The sequence below is a fragment of the Cervus canadensis genome, chromosome 30 (genome assembly GCF_019320065.1).
Source record: "Cervus canadensis isolate Bull #8, Minnesota chromosome 30, ASM1932006v1, whole genome shotgun sequence".
NCBI classification, from domain to species: Eukaryota; Metazoa; Chordata; class Mammalia; order Artiodactyla; family Cervidae; genus Cervus; species Cervus canadensis.
The window spans coordinates 37,156,656-37,175,030 of NC_057415.1; the positions used below are offsets into that span (position 1 = coordinate 37,156,656).

An 18,375-nucleotide genomic window follows, 5' to 3' on the forward strand; every position below is an offset into this window, starting at 1 on the left:
GCTTTTTAAAATTTCTCTTTCTGATATTTCATTGTAAGTGTAAAGAAAGAGATTTCTGTATATTAACCTTATATCCTAACACCTTGCTGAAATCATTGATCAGTTCTAATGGTTTTTGTATGCAGTCTTTGGGCTTTTCTTTATAAAGTATCACATCATTGACATATAATGGCAATTTTACCTCTTCCCTTCTGATTTGGATAACTTGTATTTCTTTTTCTTGTCTGATTGCCAGGACTGCCAATGCCACACTGGATACAAGTGTCTCGTTCTAGACTTTAGCAGGAAGATTTTCAGTTTTTCATCATTTCATATTATGTTGGCTGTGAATTTGTCATAAATGGCTTTTATTACATTGTGATATGTTCCCTCTGTACCCAGTTTGGCAAGAGTTTTTATTATCAATAGATATTGAGTTTCATTAGATGTTTTTCCTGCATCTGTTGAGATAATCCATGTGGTTTTTGTCTTTTCTTTTGTTGATACGGTGTATCACATTGATTGATTTGCAAATATTGAACCATCCTTGTGACCCGGGAATGCCTCTAATCTGATTATGGTGTAGGATGCTCTTTATGTATTGTTGGATTTGGTTTGCTAATATTATTTGCTAGGTATCACAAGCCTCTCTTATGGAGGGTAAATTGACACTCAGAGATTAAATTACTAGTTTGCAAAATAATGCAACTAGTAAATGGTGCAGGGGAGTTTTGAACTCAGGTCTATTAGACTCTGAACCTCTTGTCTTTGAACTTACCACATAAGCAGAGAATCTGTATTTTTGAGATTGGCTGATCAGATGCAGACCTGATAATTTGATCAAGTCTAACTTTAATACTTTAGTACAATTCTACATGTGAAACCAGGATTTTAGTCTTTGCTGTATGGTTCAATGAAATAAAATAAAACATATCATTGAGGAATCAAGTCAATAGGGAAATCAAATCATCTTTCTCAAAGATTCTAACCCAAAACAATGAAAAACAGTCTAAAAACGGTCATCTCACCTTTTGGAAGCAGCAGTGTGATACAGGGCTTCGCAAGGTCATACTGGTCTGAGTTTAAATTATTTATCTTCCTGGTTTCAAGCTGGATGATCTCAATCATGTTCAATCATGTTGTATCTATTTCTCTCTCTCTCAGCTTAATCATTTCATCTGTAGAATGGAGATGGCCTTCCCTACCTCACAAGTTGTTCACCAGAATTAAATGGGGTGGTTTTGTTAAAAAAAAAAAGAAAAAAAGAAGCAGCTAATAGAGAGCCTGGCAAACAGCAGGTATCCGTATATGCCTGGTGGCTTTAAATTGTCAGTAGGATGAAATGGTGATGATACTTTCGCTATGAGTGTTATCACTGTTTCCACGGCTACTGTCCCTGTTGCTGCCCTAACGTCTTCCTGCCTGTAAGAAAGAAATCCCCTTGATTACCCCTGATGGAAATTGAGTGTCGAGCTCTTTCTTTGATTCTCCCCTCCCCCATACTCCTTTGGCTTTTTTCCACTGAAACAGGAGGAGCCTGTCAGGGTAGAAACACACACACAGGCACACAAGCGCTTGACAGCCAAAATGGTGGCATGCATCTGCCAAAAATCTACAACTTCATGCCAGGGGCAAACATATGACTTTATTTTCCCCCGCTAGGATGGACTTGTGCTGTCACAGCAAAAATTGATCTTCTGTTTGTGGGAAATTATGCAGAGTTCCCTCTTGTCTGTGCTGGGGAAAATTCAAGTCCAAATCCTTGCTCACAGATTCTGGCAAGTGGCTCTCACTTTATATCTGTTGATTTTTTTTCCCCACAAATATTTACTGAGCACCTATTATGTGTCAGGCACAGGGCTTGTCATGAGGAATGTAACACTGAGCAAAAGTATACTTAACCCCTGCCTTTGTGAAGTTTTAGTCCAGGTTGTGGAGAGAAGGGGAAGATAAACAGGAATTAAATACTCATAAAAATGTGATGGCAGCTAAGATGAGAAAGATAAGTAAGACTTGAAAGGGTGAAGAGAGAGGAAAAAGTGTCCCTAGTCACAGTAAAGTTATCTATTATTTCCCTAGTTATATGCATTATTATAAACCTTAGAGAAGAGCAGATTGACAGACTGAAGAGAAGTGATCTGAGTGTGAAGGGGTCTGGGACTGTGATGTCTGACTTGGGGTCCAATCCCAACATTACTGCTTTTGGGTTAACTGAATAATTCTGAACTTTAGGTTCTAATCTGTTAAATGGGAATAATCCTTGTAAGGCCTAAGATAAATAATGCATAGGAGTCTGTTCTCTGTGTTCACAGCTCTCCTCAACTCTGCTCTCTGGTTAACTCCTACACACATGTAAGGCTTAATTTTAAACCTTTTGTTTTCTCAGGAACATCTTCTTTGACCCTCCTAGACTAGGCTAGATCCCTCAATTATATAGCACAATATATAGCACCATGGACTTGCTCTTGCTACACTGATCATAAAATATGTTTTCATGTATATAACTGTCTTCCCCACTTAACTTTTTGATTGCGGGAGCCATGCATCATCCCTGGGTCTAGGCACGTGGCTGAGCCATAGTACATGTTTGGAATAAAGCTGAACAGTTGAATGTGCTGGGGAGCATGTGCCTGGCAGAGAGTAGGGCTTTAGTAAGTGGAGTTTGTAATGGTTATATTATTTGATGTCAGTGGTACAGAATACTTCTGCGTAATGAAAATCACTGACAATAATAATAAAGGTTAACCATGACTTAGGTTTATGATGATGGTGCTCCTGTTATTTTACAGCTCAAGAGTTTCTGCCTTCACCGCCTTCTAAGAGACAAACATCTGAACTTCTATCACTTTTACTTTCTTATCCTGTCTATCCTCACTTCCCAACTGTATTCTACTTAGTATATGCTGAAGTCCCTGAATACAGAATCATCCTATTTATTCTAGTATCTGAAGTCCCTGGCTCAGTAAACTTGTGATCCCAAAGCACCATTGATTATAAATTCCTCTAACCTTGCACTGGTTCAGCAAATACAGCTTCCAACATACTCACGCTGATCTCTTTCCTTAATCCTCCTTATACCCGTTTTGTTGATAAGAGAACTGAGACTCATTGATGAAAGTGGAGTCCCCATATCCAAGTCTCACTGCAAAAGATTTAAATTGGAAATCTCAAACTAAATGCTCTCCAGGTAGCTTAAAGGGATATAAGCTGGGGGAGGGGCTGGGAGGGAGGACCCACACTGAAAGAGGAACAGTTCCCATCAATTGTTGGCAGGCAATGTTGCCAGATACTCCATTAAAAAAAAAAAAAACAAAGAGAAATCTGGATTTTTATATGAACCTCACCACTTTTTAGTGTTGGCATCTGAACCAAATTCTTTTAAAACACATTGCAGTCCAAATAAAACAGCCACAGGTCAAATTCAGCCCATGGACCACCAATTTACAAGCTATAATTTAAACTTTAGAATCTTCCAAAATAGTTTGTGTTGCCCTTCCCAGAGGGTAGAGTCTCAGAGCTGGGCAGCCCTTGGACCCAATGGATCCAACTGGGTGGCTCCCAGGTTAGTCCACTGGCTAGGAAAATTAGGATAGAACGTAGTGGGCAATTTAATGTCCTGACTTGGCAAAAGTGGAAACATGTTGTCCTCTGCTCTTGGTTTTCCTTAAGTGTACTGGATTTGTGAGATCCAGAAATCTGGAGACAAGTGGCTTTAGCACAACCCCCACTTTTTGTGGAAGAGAAGACAAAGATCCATGGACGGTAATGATATGAGCCCAAACATCAGGTTCAGGAGGACTCTACTCCTATGCAAGGCATCTCACTTTGCACAGCTCCCAAAGTGTCCTGGACTCTGTGCCAACAAAAGCGTCACCTCCTTACGGTCAAGAGTCCCACCCTCCTTACCACGTGTTAGTTATCACAAGGGATGTGCATACAGTAGGTGCTTTTTCAGTACTCGTAGCTCAGATGTCTGCCCCATCTTCTCCTGTGAAGTTCTGCTTAAATGTTCACTGTTTTACTGAAAACCCACATCTTCTACAATACAAAAACCTTCTCAAATCCTGTTGGTTAAAGTATTTCCCTTTCCCTGTGTGCCTGTGAAATATGACTGTCTCTCTATCATAACCCCCACATGTGCTAGAGTTACTTTTGATTATCCATTTCTGCAGAAAGATTGTGAGCCAGTGGTGGGCAGAGCCCATGTCTTATTCAACTCCACATCCCTCCCACAAAGAAGAGCTCAGCATCTTGTTCATAGAAGGTATTTAACAACTATCTATTGAAGTGTCTTCCTTTTAATGTCTGAGTGCAGTGCTGGCACATAGCGGGTGCTTAATAAATGTCTTTTGATTGCTGTTCCCTTTTAGAAGTTAACCCAGTGCCTGGAATGTAGTAGGCACTCAAAAAAAAAATTTTTTTTTTAAATGAATGAATGGAAAAACGCCCTTAACAGCTAAATACAGAGACCTTTCTTGACAAAGTCCAGGGAATTTTCAGAAAATACCACCTCAGTCCAAATACCCCTATTGAGAGGTTTAAGGGGAGTTTGGTGCTAGACTGTCTCTCGATAGTTGCTGGAGGCAGGGCATGGACTAGAGCAAATTTTCTGTGATAGAAACTGAAGAAGGTATTTGCTTGTGGGGCTGTGCAAGTCCACATGCTGTCCCTGTGATGATGGAGTGAGTGCCTGATTTATCTTGGACTCCCAGCTCCAGCCTGTCTGAGGAGTGTTATTGGCTCCACTGTTAGTGGTGCAGGCTACTGTGACAAAGTGGGTGATTTAAGCAACAGAAATTTGTTTTCTAATAGTTCTGCAGGCTCGACGTCCAAGGTCACAGTGTCAGCAGGTTTGGTGTCTCCTGAGACCTTTCTCCTGGGCTTGCAGATGGTAGCCTTCTTGCTGGGTCTTCACGCGGTCGCCCCTCGGTCTGTGTCCTCATCTCCTTTGCTTACAAGAATATGGGTCATATTGAATAAGGCCCACCCATATGACCTCATTTTACCTTATTTACCTCTCTACAGGCCCTGTCCCAAATATAGTCACATGCTACAAACTAAGGGATTAGGACTTAAACGTATGAATTTGGAGAGGGGGGCATAATTCAGCCAATAACAGCCCCATACCAGACACTATAGCTAACAACTGGTTTGACCTTTTTGAGGTTTTTTTTTTTTTTTTACCTTAGGAAATTGAAAATTGTACCAAAGCCATTAATAATGTCCATTAAAAGGTTGTGTGGATTTTTATACAACTTAACAGTTCTTGCTCCTGTGAGAGATAACAAACCCCCTTCTTTCTGCTATCCATCCCTGTATCATGCCAGCACCTTCTCATACATCTGTCCTCCACCTATAGTGTCAGGCAAAGAAAATTTACTATGTGCTAGACGTCTCTGTGTATGATATATGATTTTTTGTGATGTGAACAGGCAGGGAAAGAAGGAAAAGGCCCAGAATCATTTATGTTGCCCATAAAGCACAGTTACAGACAGTACCTAAGTTTAAGTGCCCATAAATTCTTGTAAAAAATGATTTAAATTATAACCACTCCAGAAATAACTTTCACTGAGGGATGACAAAATGTTTAATTCACCAGTGGAAGTTGTCTGTGGATCCTGGCAGGTTGAAAGGGACAGAACTATTTGCTTGGATCACCTTTAACTAGGGTAGCTGCTAACTATGCTAAAAATATAATATTTAGGTACACGGACAGAACTGGGAACACTTTGAAGTTAAAGATTTATATAGTTCTGTGTAGCTCAGAATATTTCAGAAATATGCTTCCCTAGGACGGGCATTATCACATGAGCCGTTCAAGTAGTTCTTGGAATCTCCCCCTGCCTTTCTTTTGGAAGCATTGGAATCTGTGCCTCAGCTCCTGTGGGCCTGCCACTTTGAGGCAGAAGGATAGATTAGGAGGGCCATAGAGGCAAAATAATGGCAAAAAGAGAAAGGTATTATTTGGGTAAAGAAGGTTTCCTCATCATGAAGCTGACCAGGACCGGTCAAACCATCCACCTTCAGAGTTAAGCCTCGTAATGTAAACATCATGAAGACATGCTCTCTGAATGACCAAACCACGCAGCCTCCCTGACTCACAGCTTTACTGTGCTGTTTTCTAAATCTTAGAATCTCTGTGTTACATTCTGAGCAATATTCCTAAATTTATTTTCTGTTTCATCAATTCAGTTTTCAGTTGTGTCTAAACTGCTGTTTGAAACTCTCTTTGGCTTTATGCAGTTCGGATTCTCAGTTTAGTTTTCAGACTCTAAGTTCTCTTTTGAAAAAGTATTTTGCTTTTATAGTGAGGGGTGTGTGTGTGTGTGTGTATTGGGTTGGCAAAAAGTTCATTCCAGTTTTTCCATAACATGCTATGGAAAAATCCAAATGAACTATTGGTCAACCCAATATCATTCAGGTTATTGTATTAACATTATCCCACATACCTAGGGTTGCTTCTCTTACATCTGCTGCCCTTTGTGGTGGGCTATTTCTACACGTGATTGTTGATATTCTTTTTTTTAATCTCATCCTTTGTGGGGGCTTTGTTTTTATACCCAGGGGGAAAATTCTAATGGTGGTGCTCAGGGCATAGAGGTCAAGCCTAGCCCTGCTCAAGATTTCCAGCAACAATTTAAAGAAAGTTATCAGGTTTCTAAAATGGAGATTGGATTGGAAGAATAGTTAGCACACTGGACTAGAATCAGTGTCCCGAGGAGATCCATTGGGTAAAGTTCAGCAAAATAGAGGAAGACAGCACAGATCCCATGTTCTGCCTATGAAAAGCTGCCTGCAGTTTACTGAACTTATCAATTGCTTTTCTCCCTTTGGAGTCTGTCTCATACTCTCCTGCCCAACCTTCACCTTTCCTGGGCTAACTGCTTGCTACTAATCCCTCAAGTCTAACTCTCAGCCTTCATCCTTCAGTTCTAAATCTCAATCTCTTCCATTATAACTAAATCTTGGAATTCCCCAAGACTGGAATAAAAGTCCTTTCCTTCTACCAGGGTACAATGGTGTTCTATACTTTTCCTCCATCATGGTTCATCCTTGCTCTCTGTCCCATCATTCAGTAATTTCACTATTTAGTAAAATTCTTAACAGTAAGGATTATATTTTAAGATAATGATTAAAAAATAGCTGCTCTATTGAGCACTCACCACATGCCAGAAAGCTAAAATAAGCTTTTCACATGTATTTTTATCTTCTACTCTTCACCACAAACTTATAAATTTAGGCATTTTTGTCTCATCATTAAAGATGACGAAAAGGAAGCTCAGAGAGGTCAAGAAACTTTAAGATGATTCAACACCTAAGTGGCAGGTACAGGATCAAAATTAAGATCTGTCTCCCAGGCTTGTATCCTTAACAATGTTCTGTATTATTTTCCCTCATCTGTATCCCCATAATCTATAAAGTAGGTATAAAATGCATATTTAGTGAATAAATCCATGTGATTTCCTGGATACTGAAATAACAGAACTTTCCAAAGAAGAAGGGGAAATGCAATGTCCTGGTGATATATTCTGCATATGAAAATACCCCCCCCACCCTCAAAAAATAGCTCATCTATTTATCCCATGATATTGTGGCTCAGAAACATTGTGCGGACCAGTTTGGCTGAGCAGTGCTTCCACTCCAGGGGGCATCAGCGGAGGCACTGTGGTACTCAGGTGATGGCTCTTGTGGCCTGGAGGACAAATTGATGGAAGGATCTGGAAGGCTGGGCTTAGCTAGGTCCCCCTCTCTCGTCACGAAGTTTCAGGGCATCTCTATGTGGTCTCTCCAATAGAGTAGTTAAACTTCTGTGCCAGGCAGCTCAGGGCTCTAGGAGACCACGGTAGAATCTGCCAGTCTTCTCGGGGCAAGGCTGAGAACTGGCACAGCGTGACTTCCCCCACATTCCATTGGTCAGAGCAGTCACAGGCCAGCCTAGATTCCACAAAAAGTGGAAACAGACACCACATCTCAGGGACAAGTGACAAAGAATTGGTGGCCATCTTTATTTCATTACATACAGTGAATTTAATGACAAAAGTAGTACAGTAAAAAAAAAAAAAAAAACTTCAATTTAAGGGTACATGGTGTTCACCTCTGGGCTAGAGTAGGTCCCTTAGTATCCTCTCTCCAAGCACCCATTTTTCTTGACTGCACAGCTTGTGCGATCTTAGTTCACTGGGACTCTCTAATGAAAGCACTGAGTCCTAACCAGTGATGTGGAAGTCACTCAGTCATGTCCGACCTTGCAATCCCATGGTCCATGGAATTCTCCAGGTCAGAATACTGGAGTGGGTAGCCTTTCCCTTCTCCAGGAGATCTTCCCAACCCAGGGATCGAACCCAGGTCTTCTGCATTACAGGCAGATTCTTTACCAGCTGAGCCATAAGGGAAGCCCAATGGACTGCCAGGGAATTTCCCACCCTAATCTTTTCTTTACCCTGTCCTCATCTCAGAGTAATATACATATGTTTTAATTGAAATTACTTGACTGAGGTCTGGTTCCTGATCTAGACTGTTAGTTCCAGGGAACAGTTTTGTTCTGCATAGCACTGTCACCCAACCATCAACATACACATGTTGAGCACTCAAGAAATACTTGTTAGATGGATGGGTAGATGGGAAGAAGGATGTGGAGATGATTCTTCTACCCACTGGAGGAGGTGATTAGACCTCAATTCTTCTTTTATCAAGAATGATCTTTGAGATTCCTTCTTACCCTGTCATCCTATAATTCATCACCTGAGGCATATAAGATGACTGCAAGGAAAGCAGGGGCCAATAAAGGGATAAGGCTGCCAAGAAAGCTCGGGAGATCTCAGACTGTTATGAATGAAAATTCTGAATCCAAAACAGAGTCTACTGTGCAGTGTTCTGGCCTCTAACTGGAAACCACCTCTGCTTCTGGGCATAGTGCTTTCAGAAAGATTTAACAAATTGAAAACTCCCCAGAGGTCACCCTGCTGGTGAGCAAAAGACCTAGATGTCATAGAGAAGTTGAAGAAATGGGGAACACTTTTTTCCCGGAGAAGAAGGGACTTCAGGCACATCATAAATGTATTTAAACATTCAAGTTATATCTTTAAGGCAGAAGAAGTTGACTTGTCCTCCTGTGTACCCAGAAGGCAGAACTATGACCAATGAATGAAAATTATATGAAAGGAAATTTCAGTCCAGCTGAAATAGATTTCTAACCATAGAGCTACCTGATAAATGCCATAAAGTTTGCCCTAAAGTGTAGGGGCTTTCCCAATGGTGCTAGTGGTAAAGAACACGCCTACCAATGCAGAAGACTTAAGAAATGCAGGTGTGATCCCTGTGAAGATTCCCTGAAGAAGCATATGGCAACCCACTCCAGTATTCTTGCCTGGAAGAATCCCATGGACAGAGGAGTTTGGTGGGCTACAGTCCGTAGGGTCACAAAGAGTCAGACATGACTGAAGTTGACTTAGCACATGGGAGTTACCTGATAAATGCCATCAAGTTTGCTATAAAATGTGAGTTCTCTAGTACCAGAAGTATTCAAGAAAAGACTCTCAATGCCTAAATATATATCTCAAAAAGAGAGTCAAAGCACAACTAATGGTTGGACCCAGTGACCTAAACTGTCAAAGAATACTGGGCAGTGTGGGTGCACTTGGATCCAGAGGACCAGGGCTCCTATGTCAGCTCTTCTCTCTTTGAGGGGATGTCAGACATGTGACTGGCTCTTCCAGAAGAGGCTGGTGAGAACTCAATAGGATAATACACATAAGTATCTAGCATGTCAAGTGGGGCACAGAACACTTCTAAAAAATGGCAGCATTTTTTATTATTTCTACACTATTACTTCCAGAGAAGGCAATGACACCCCACTCCAGTCCTCTTGCCTGGAAAATCCCATGGATGGAGGAGCCTGGTAGGCTGTGGTCCATGGGGTCCCTAAGAGCTGAGCACCACTGAGCGACTTCACTTTCACACGTTGGAGAAGGAAATGGCAACCCACTCCAGTGTTCTTGCCTGGAGAGTCCTAGGGATGGAGGAGCCTGGTGGGCTGCCATCTATGGGGTCGCACAGAGTTGGACATGACTGAAGTGACTTAGCAGCAGCAGCAGCAGCATACTATTACTTCATGAGGGGAAGAAGACAATAAATATTTTGTGAACATCTGCCTTTAAAAAAAATACATACATGATACTCTTTGCACAGGTATGTTTTCTTTTTCATGACCCCGTGATGTAATTAGTTGCTAAAACTTCCCTCCTGCAAATGAGGAAACCACTCACCCAAAGTGACACAACTGAGTGGAGTTCAAATCCAGGTATTCTTACCCCGGAGCTTCATCTTTTAAAATTTATCTCTTATAACCTTTCTGGAAGTATGCCCTCTTATCCTAATGATGTCATTTTTGTTAAGTTTTATGCAAAAAAAGGGCTTCCCAGGTGACTCAGTAGTAAAGAATTCACCTGCCAATGCAGGAGACCCAGGTTCCATCCCTGGGTTGGGAAGACCCCTGGAAGAGAAAACAGCAACCCACTCCAGTATTCTTGCCAGGATAATCCTATGGACAGAAGAGCCTGGCAGGTTATAGTCCATGGAGCTGCAAAGAGTGGGGCATGACTGAGTAAGCATGCCTGTGCATTAAGCAAAAAAAAAAAAAAAAAAAAAAAAAAATGCAATTTTTTCCTCCACTAAGCCAAAACTTTTGGAGGCTAGGAATTAGACTTATGTACTGTACTCTATATTTTTAGCTCAATTCTTGGCACATAAAGGATCTCAGTTTTTCTCATGCACTGTAATTTTGCTGCAAATTTAACTCTGAAGAAGATTATTTCTTATAGTATTTATTTGGGACTGTTGGAAGCTCAACACTGAATGCATACAATCCATGGCCATTAATATCTGAATATTTCTTTTGGATGGTCTGACCAGGCAAATGGACCTCCCTCCAAGTTCTTCTGCCTGTGCTTCCAACTCAAGACTTTTGAAATTACAGGTGGTTTGAGGGCCACATGCTTGTCTGTTGATAATTCTGTGGCATTTCATAAGTTATTTAATAGCTCAAAACCTCCATTATCTTACTTGCAAATTATGTATAATAAGCCCTCTCTTGTAACAATTTTGCAGACCTTATACTAGGTTATATAGCAGAGGCAAAACTATGTGTTCAGAAAAATGTTTATCATTTTCTGTCTGGAAACATAGTAGCCTTCCCAGCCCCTTTATAGCTAAGTGAGGGTGTTAGTGCTGAAATTGAGTCCAAAGAATGGAGCAGTTGTAATTGGTCATATCCAGATACAGAGTTTAGAACCTTCTAACCATGTGTTGCAGGCTGGATGTAAAGAAAAATCCCATGGGAAACTGGGGTCCTGGAGGAGAGCTGAGATGAAAGGTACCATCAAAGGCAGGAATGCTGCTCCAGCCACATTGGAACTGTGATACAAACAGTATAAAAGCGCTTTTCTAGGGATTATTTGTTACAGCAACTAGCACCACTTGCCCTGACTTACACAACTAATAAACACACCGAGCTTACACATAATAGCACTCCATAATAAGCATCAGTTGTTTGCCTCTTATTTTCCTTCCCATTTATTTAACAGTATGCCTAAGCAAGGTATACTTCCCTGATGGCTCAGCCAGTAAAGAATCCACCTGCAGGGCAGGAGACTTGGGTTCGATCCCTGGGTCAGGAAGATCCCCCAGGAGAAGGAACTGGCAACCCACTCCAGTACTCTTGCCTAGGAAATCCAATGGACAGAGGAGCCTGGCGGGCTAGAGTCCACGGGGTTGCGAAGAGTCAGACATAGCTGAGCAGACAAGCGCAAGGACATTTTCAAATATTGATTTCATTATGATTTATATAAGCTTCTCATCTATGTACAAAAGTATGCATTTATTTTGAATTTTGCAACTCTCTACAACTGGCAGGTAATTACTGCCTTATTTTTCAGTTAGTGATTCAGAAAAAATAGGAATATTCTTCTCATGAGAACTGCTTGCAAGTCTCATTGCTGAGTAAGTACTTCATTGAAAGTCCTCGTTCTTGCTAATGCACATCGCTAATACTATTTAAACATTTCAGATGAGGACACTGATAGAGCAGGACCCACATTTTCACAGCATAGTTAGTGATAAAGTTAGAAGTTTAACCTGATCCTGCGTGTCTTCAAAATCTATGCCCTTTGAACATGCTAACCAATCCAAGGTCTGCAACAAGCCTACCAGCAGAGCTTATAGGAGACTACAGAAGTGTTGACTCCTAACCCATTTCCTCTTTCACAACCCCATGCAGTCCTCCTGTGCAAAGAATCTACCCAGTCATAAGTAGTTGCCATTGTTGTTCAGTCGCTAAGTTGTGTCCGACTCTTTGTGACCTCACGGAGTGCAGCACGCCAGGCTTCCTTGTCCTTCACTATCTCCTACAGTTTGCTCAAACTCATGTCCATTGAGTCGATGGTACTATCCAGCTATCTCATTCTCTGTAATCCCCATCTCCTGCCCTCAATCTCTCCCAGCTTCAAGATCTTTCCCAATGAGTCAGTACTTCAACTTCAGCATCAGTCCTTCCAATGAATATACAGGGTTGATTTCCTTTAGGATTGACTGGTTTGATCTCCTTGCAGTCCAAGGGATTCTCAAGAGTCTTCTCTAGGACCACAATTTGAAAGCATCAACTCTTCGGCTCTCAACCTTCTTCATGGTCCAACTCTCACATCCGTACATGACTGATGGAAAAACCACAGCTTTGTGGTTACCATAGCCATCTGAAAGATAGGAATCCAGCTGCATCTCTTCTCAGTGAAAACATTTGTATCAGTGGTTGAGTGAATCACTCAGATTTCAAATATTTAGAATTAACTGCGATGACCCCTTTATAAAATCAAATCAACCAAAAGAAATATGCTTTTTACATTCCAATAAATAAATATATCTTCCACAAAGAAAAATATGGGTGCCATTTGCCATTGAGTAATATGGCAACAGATGGAACTCAGCGTGAGACACAGAAATCCATGGGTGTTTCCTGGTGGAGATGCTGTTTGCCAAAAAAAAAAAAAAAAAAAAAATCTGAATTGTGAGGCTGTTTTATAGCAATGAAAATAAACAATGTTATTCAAACATAATTAATCTTCCCCAAAATATTCTTCCTTCCTTGGTGTTTTTGTTCTCACCAGTGTTTGGGGAATCTCTACCTAGGTTTGAGTCACCAAACACCTATTTTGATTTTTTTTTTTTTTTAACATTTTATGTTTAGAATCAGGTGTGTCATTACCCACTGAGAGCTTAGTCATCCTTTCTTGGGGTCACATCTGTGCCTCCACCCATCCCCAGGTTTAGCATTTCAGTCTCAGTTACCTCTGCATCCTTCTGTCCACCTTTGACTGCAACTCTACCAGTTGCCAACCAAGCCCTGTATATGCCCTGTGTTATCCCATCTTTCTATCTGTGTCAGTCTCCCGTGCCTTCTGGTTTTCTCCCTTTCAGAGCATCCTTAAAAAGTTTCTCCATCTTTCCACATCCCCCCTTCTTTCTAAGACAAAAATGAAAACTTTTATTTATTTGTGTGTGTTTTTAAATAACCTTTAACCTGCAGGACTGCTGTGGATGTTCATTTAGCTTAAGTCTCCAATTCCGTTCGATGTTAACATGAGGAAAAAAATAAGGGTCTTTTTAAAATTTGTTGAGAGACAAATGGCAAGAATTCAGGAAACCCACATGTTTGGTGCACTCGAACTGTGCCTGGCATTATGCCATATACTGTACAGATCTCACCTTATTGAAGGCTCGTAACGACCCTGGGAAAGAGACTGGCATGTTCCTATTTAACAATTAAGGAACACAAGGAGTTTAAGGAATTTCCCCAAAATTACCCAGCCATAAAATAAGTGGTAGTGTGTAGGATTTAGACACAAAGAAGTCTTGACCCAAATTCAAGGACACAATTATATTCAATTTTTTTTTTTTTACTCAGTAAACCAAGAACATAAAGATCAATAGGATCATTAAAGAAAAGAGAAACATGCATCTAAGTCTCTAAATCTCAGAAGGAACCACATTAGCTATCCTTAGTTTCATGGAGACTTGGATTTTAATCAGTGTTTGCATGATCCATCCATGCTTGCAAGCAAGCCAAGCTTTCTTTTTTGTCTCTCTCAATCTGAACCCCCAAAAATGCAAAGGTGGGCTAATTTGATGCTCCTGTAGGAAACCTGACCAACTTCTCCTTCTGTCTGTCACTTTGAAGTCAAAAAAGATGAAATCCCAAGTACATTCTCAATAGTCAAGAAGGAAAAGGAGGGGGAGGGGGAGAAAGAGAAAGATGAGGAGAAAAATCGTACATGACTGCTTATGTTCTATGACACAGTTTAATTCTGCTTTTTATTCCCTGAAATACTTCACCTGTCAGGAGTGTGGCAGTATCCTCCTTTGGGAAGTAGGAATATTTCTAAAGAAGGGAATATTTCATATACTGATTAGGTGTATTTGCTAAAGAGAGAACGCATCACCACTTACACTTTACCAGAGGGGCTGAGCTGAGGCTGAGCAGGCACACTGGGATCCAGCCGCCGTCTTGCAGGAAGTACAGAGGACGAGGGGACAGGTTCTTCCGTGCCATGAGTGTCCAGGCTGTGTGACACTCCTCAAATGCCATAGGTTTTCCCACAGATGAAACGGAAGGAGAATCAAGAGGTAGAAGGTGAACCTATAGATTAAAAGTCTCATCAGTCTTAAAAAAAAAAAAAAACAGCAAGGCTAAACTATAATCTCTAAGGATGCACACTTGGGAGACAATACTATAAAGAAACAGAAGGAAGGTACTAGAAGGAAGTCAAGTTATCTTGTAGAAAAGAATGTGAGTGTTGATCTGGACAGAGCACAAAGTAGGGCTTCTGAAACAGTAGGCAAAGTTGATGTTCTTGACCTGGGTAGCAGTCACAAAGGTGTTGGCTTTATAATGATTAATTAAGCCATACATTTGTTCTCTGTGGTCTTCTGTATCTGCATTAATAGTTTTCAATTCAAAGAATAAAATGCCTAATTAAGTAATCCCCCAAGGCTCTAACTAGAAAATTGATTATTCATCTTAACCAAGTATTGAATTCAATAATGGGGAGATTTCCTCAATCTATAGAACATTAACAGAAATAACCAAAGCAAGAAAACATTTCCTCTCATGAAATTTGGAGTCGTACATGCCTGGATTCAAAGCATACATTAGATCTTTGATTTTGGTTACCTTTTCACCCTTTTCCTCTCTCAGACCCTTAGTTTCCTCATATTAAAATGATGGTAGCTGTATCTTTTGCAAAGACTTTTTTATCAGAATTAAATACAGTTACATGTAAAATTAAGTTTAAAAAATGCCTAAAGTAGTGTGTCCCCCATTCATGAAAGCCTCAAATGGCACCTCTGTTTATTGACAGTAATTTTAAAATATTGATCTTTTGACTATGAGATGGTTCAGACAGGATGTAAGTTATACGTTAGAGCTAGAGAGCAGATTGAAATAGTTCAGCTCAGGAAGCAGGTGATGGTCCAGTGGTCTGGTACAGATGCCCAGGACAAGCAATAGAAACCCCAAATAGTTATCATCAAATGAAAGACAGCCACGGTATGAGAAAGCCTTGCCCAGTAAAAATGATACCAACCTCGTAGAATAAAACCTAATTTTCTCTTCTGAAGTAGATGTTTGCATTTTTATCTGGGGATGCAGAGGGTGAAGGGAGTGTTAAAACTGCTACAAGACGCTATTTAGCCAGGTATCGAGTTTGATGCTCCCAGAGTTCATGAGCTAGTCAACTTCTCATCAGGTCTGATGTCCAGTGTCTTTCAAACTCTGATAGAGATGTATGTTACAGATATGTCAGTTCTTATTCAGTATCCACTAAATGCCAGGTATTGTGCTATATGTTAAATATGCATTATCTATCTTTCACACACATAGACACAACTTAAGAATCAGATATCATGGTCCCATTTTAGATATAGGAAAAACAAAAACAAAAACCTGAGGCTCAAGAAGTTTAGACTACTTGTCCAAAGTCTTAGAACTGTAGAACAGGGACTTGAAACCAGATGTTTATGATGATAATTTCTATTCTAGGCTATACTGCTTAACTTAAAATCTCCAAAAATACATACATAAATACCTATATATATATAATAAAATGTATTCAACATTGAAATACATTTAACGTAATAGATAGATTAGCCCAAGGCCACCCAACAGCTAGATAACCAGATGATCGAAACAAAGCTTTGACCCAGGCAATCTGATTGAAGAGACCTAACCTATATTCACACTACTGTGATGCCTCTAAATAGAACACCCTCTCTTTCCTTGGGAAATCAGAAAAGCCTAACTCCAAACTAGAATAGAGATGACTAAGTAGTGAAAAGAATATCCGGGAGTTCGGCAACCTCAGCTCTTTATTCTGGTTCAGAAACTGTATTTTTGCGTAACTGGGGCAAATCATTCATTCTCTTTTTAAATATATAAAATTATTTTATTCCAAGTCATCCTTCCTTGACTCTCAGTCTTGTCAGAGATTTTTTCAAAATGTTAGGAGAATTCTAGGGAACTCGTGAGCTTCTGCAGGGTCTCTGAAGGGGTCGGGGTGGAACCCGTTAAATCATGCCGGGAGGGAAAAGAAGAGGAACCAAAATATCACTTAGTAGGGCCCCCCTCCCCAAGCTCAGTATCACATGTCATATACATTATCTCTTTTCATCTTTTCAACAGCTCAATGAGGTAGGTATCACTTCCCCATTCTATAGATTAGATAAGGAAGATTTATGGAAACTGAATAAAAGGATTTGAGATTCAACTCTTGATGACTCTAAAGTCAGTTGTTGACCCCAACCCCCCGCCACCACCACACACACCCAAACATACTCTGGAAGAGAATAAGTTCTTCTTTCCAAAGCCTCAGAGATAGAACAGTCCCAGGTGATGAGCATCTGAGCCCCTGAAACTGCATCAGAGTGGTCCAGGACTTAGATTAACAGTGCAATCCCTGGGTCCCACCACAGACCCACCTACTTAGAGTAGCCTGGGTTGTACTCCAGAGAGATGTGCTTTAGTGAGCTTTTTGGATGATACCCCTGGAGGAGGGAAAGGATACCTACTCCAGTATCCTGGCCTGGAGAATTCCATGGACTGTATAGTCCATGGGATCACAAAGAGTTGGACACGACTAAGTGACTTTCACTTCACTTGGATGATGCTTATGAGTACTGATCTTGCCAGAGCACTTTGGGAAAGGAATAGTGAATGGAGAATGGGTAGCCTGATGCTGTGGACACAAAACTATCCAAGATGAATGGCTGGGATGACGGAGTGAGGTAGGATGTGAACATTCGCATAAGCATGTGTCTGTGTTTGTAATCATGTGAGGGGATGAGAGTGCATGTAATATATGCCTCGTGGATAGAATAGAACCATCTATTCGAAAGCTCATCTACCATTATTCTCCATCCCTCTATTCTGCTTTATTCTTCTCCCTAGTCCTTACCTGATTATACATTACTTGTGCTACTTCCTGATGTCTTTACTTTTTGTCTCTCCTCTGTAGAATATAAACTGCACGAGGGCAGGGAGGTGGTCTTTGTTCACTGCTCTACATCATCTAAACAGGGCTTGGTGCATTGTAGAATCTCAATAAATGCTTGCTGAGTGACTGAATAATAGATGGTCTTTCAGGGAAACTTGAGGTAGTAAGTTTGGAAAATCATCTGGAGCTGGCCAGAAGAGAAGGATCAGACAGGCTTCCAGACAGATCGGTAAGAGGAAGAGGACTTCAGCAGAAGCAGCTCAGTGAAAGAACCAGAAGTTCCCAAGATGAAAATAGGGTAGGTAGAGTATCCCAGGGTTTATTCATTGTAAAATCCTTTAAACAGACACCCTCTTGGGACTAATGTTCCATAGAACATACTTTAAGAAATTCTGACCTAGACCAGCAGAGAGAAGGGGGCTTTATGGATCCAGACAAATATAGGCTTTGCTCTAGTAAAGGCAAGAGTTTACTAGAGTACTGGAGTGGGTTGCCGTTTCCTTCTCCAGGGGATCTTCCCAACCCGGGGATCAAACCCAGGTCTTCTGCTTTGCAGGCAAACGCTTTACCCGCTGAGCCACCAGGGAAGCCCCTAGTAACAACCAACTTCCAACAAAGGTTTACTTATTGCTTATTCATCATAGTTGGCAGGGGAATTTAACTAATTGTTGTCACTCAGGGATCCAGATGTGTAGAGTAGCTACCATCTTTAATGTAGTTGGTCTCTGCATTAAAGGGGAAAAAGAGACCGCTGGTTGGTCTCAAGTTCATCCATTAAATTCCCTGGAATGGAAGAGGTATATATTACTTAATGGTTACAATTCATTGGTCAGGACTAGTCTCGTGTTCCACTTGATGA

The 18,375-nt window shown here is 40.8% G+C and overlaps 1 non-coding gene across 1 annotated transcript; it reads right to left on the reverse strand.

Annotated features, from left to right (window-relative positions):
* Window positions 1-18,031: 18,031 nt before the first annotated feature.
* Window positions 18,032-18,103, reverse strand: TRNAC-GCA. Its single transcript has one exon. It is a non-coding gene; the product is annotated as a tRNA-Cys (tRNA).
* Window positions 18,104-18,375: the final 272 nt, after the last annotated feature.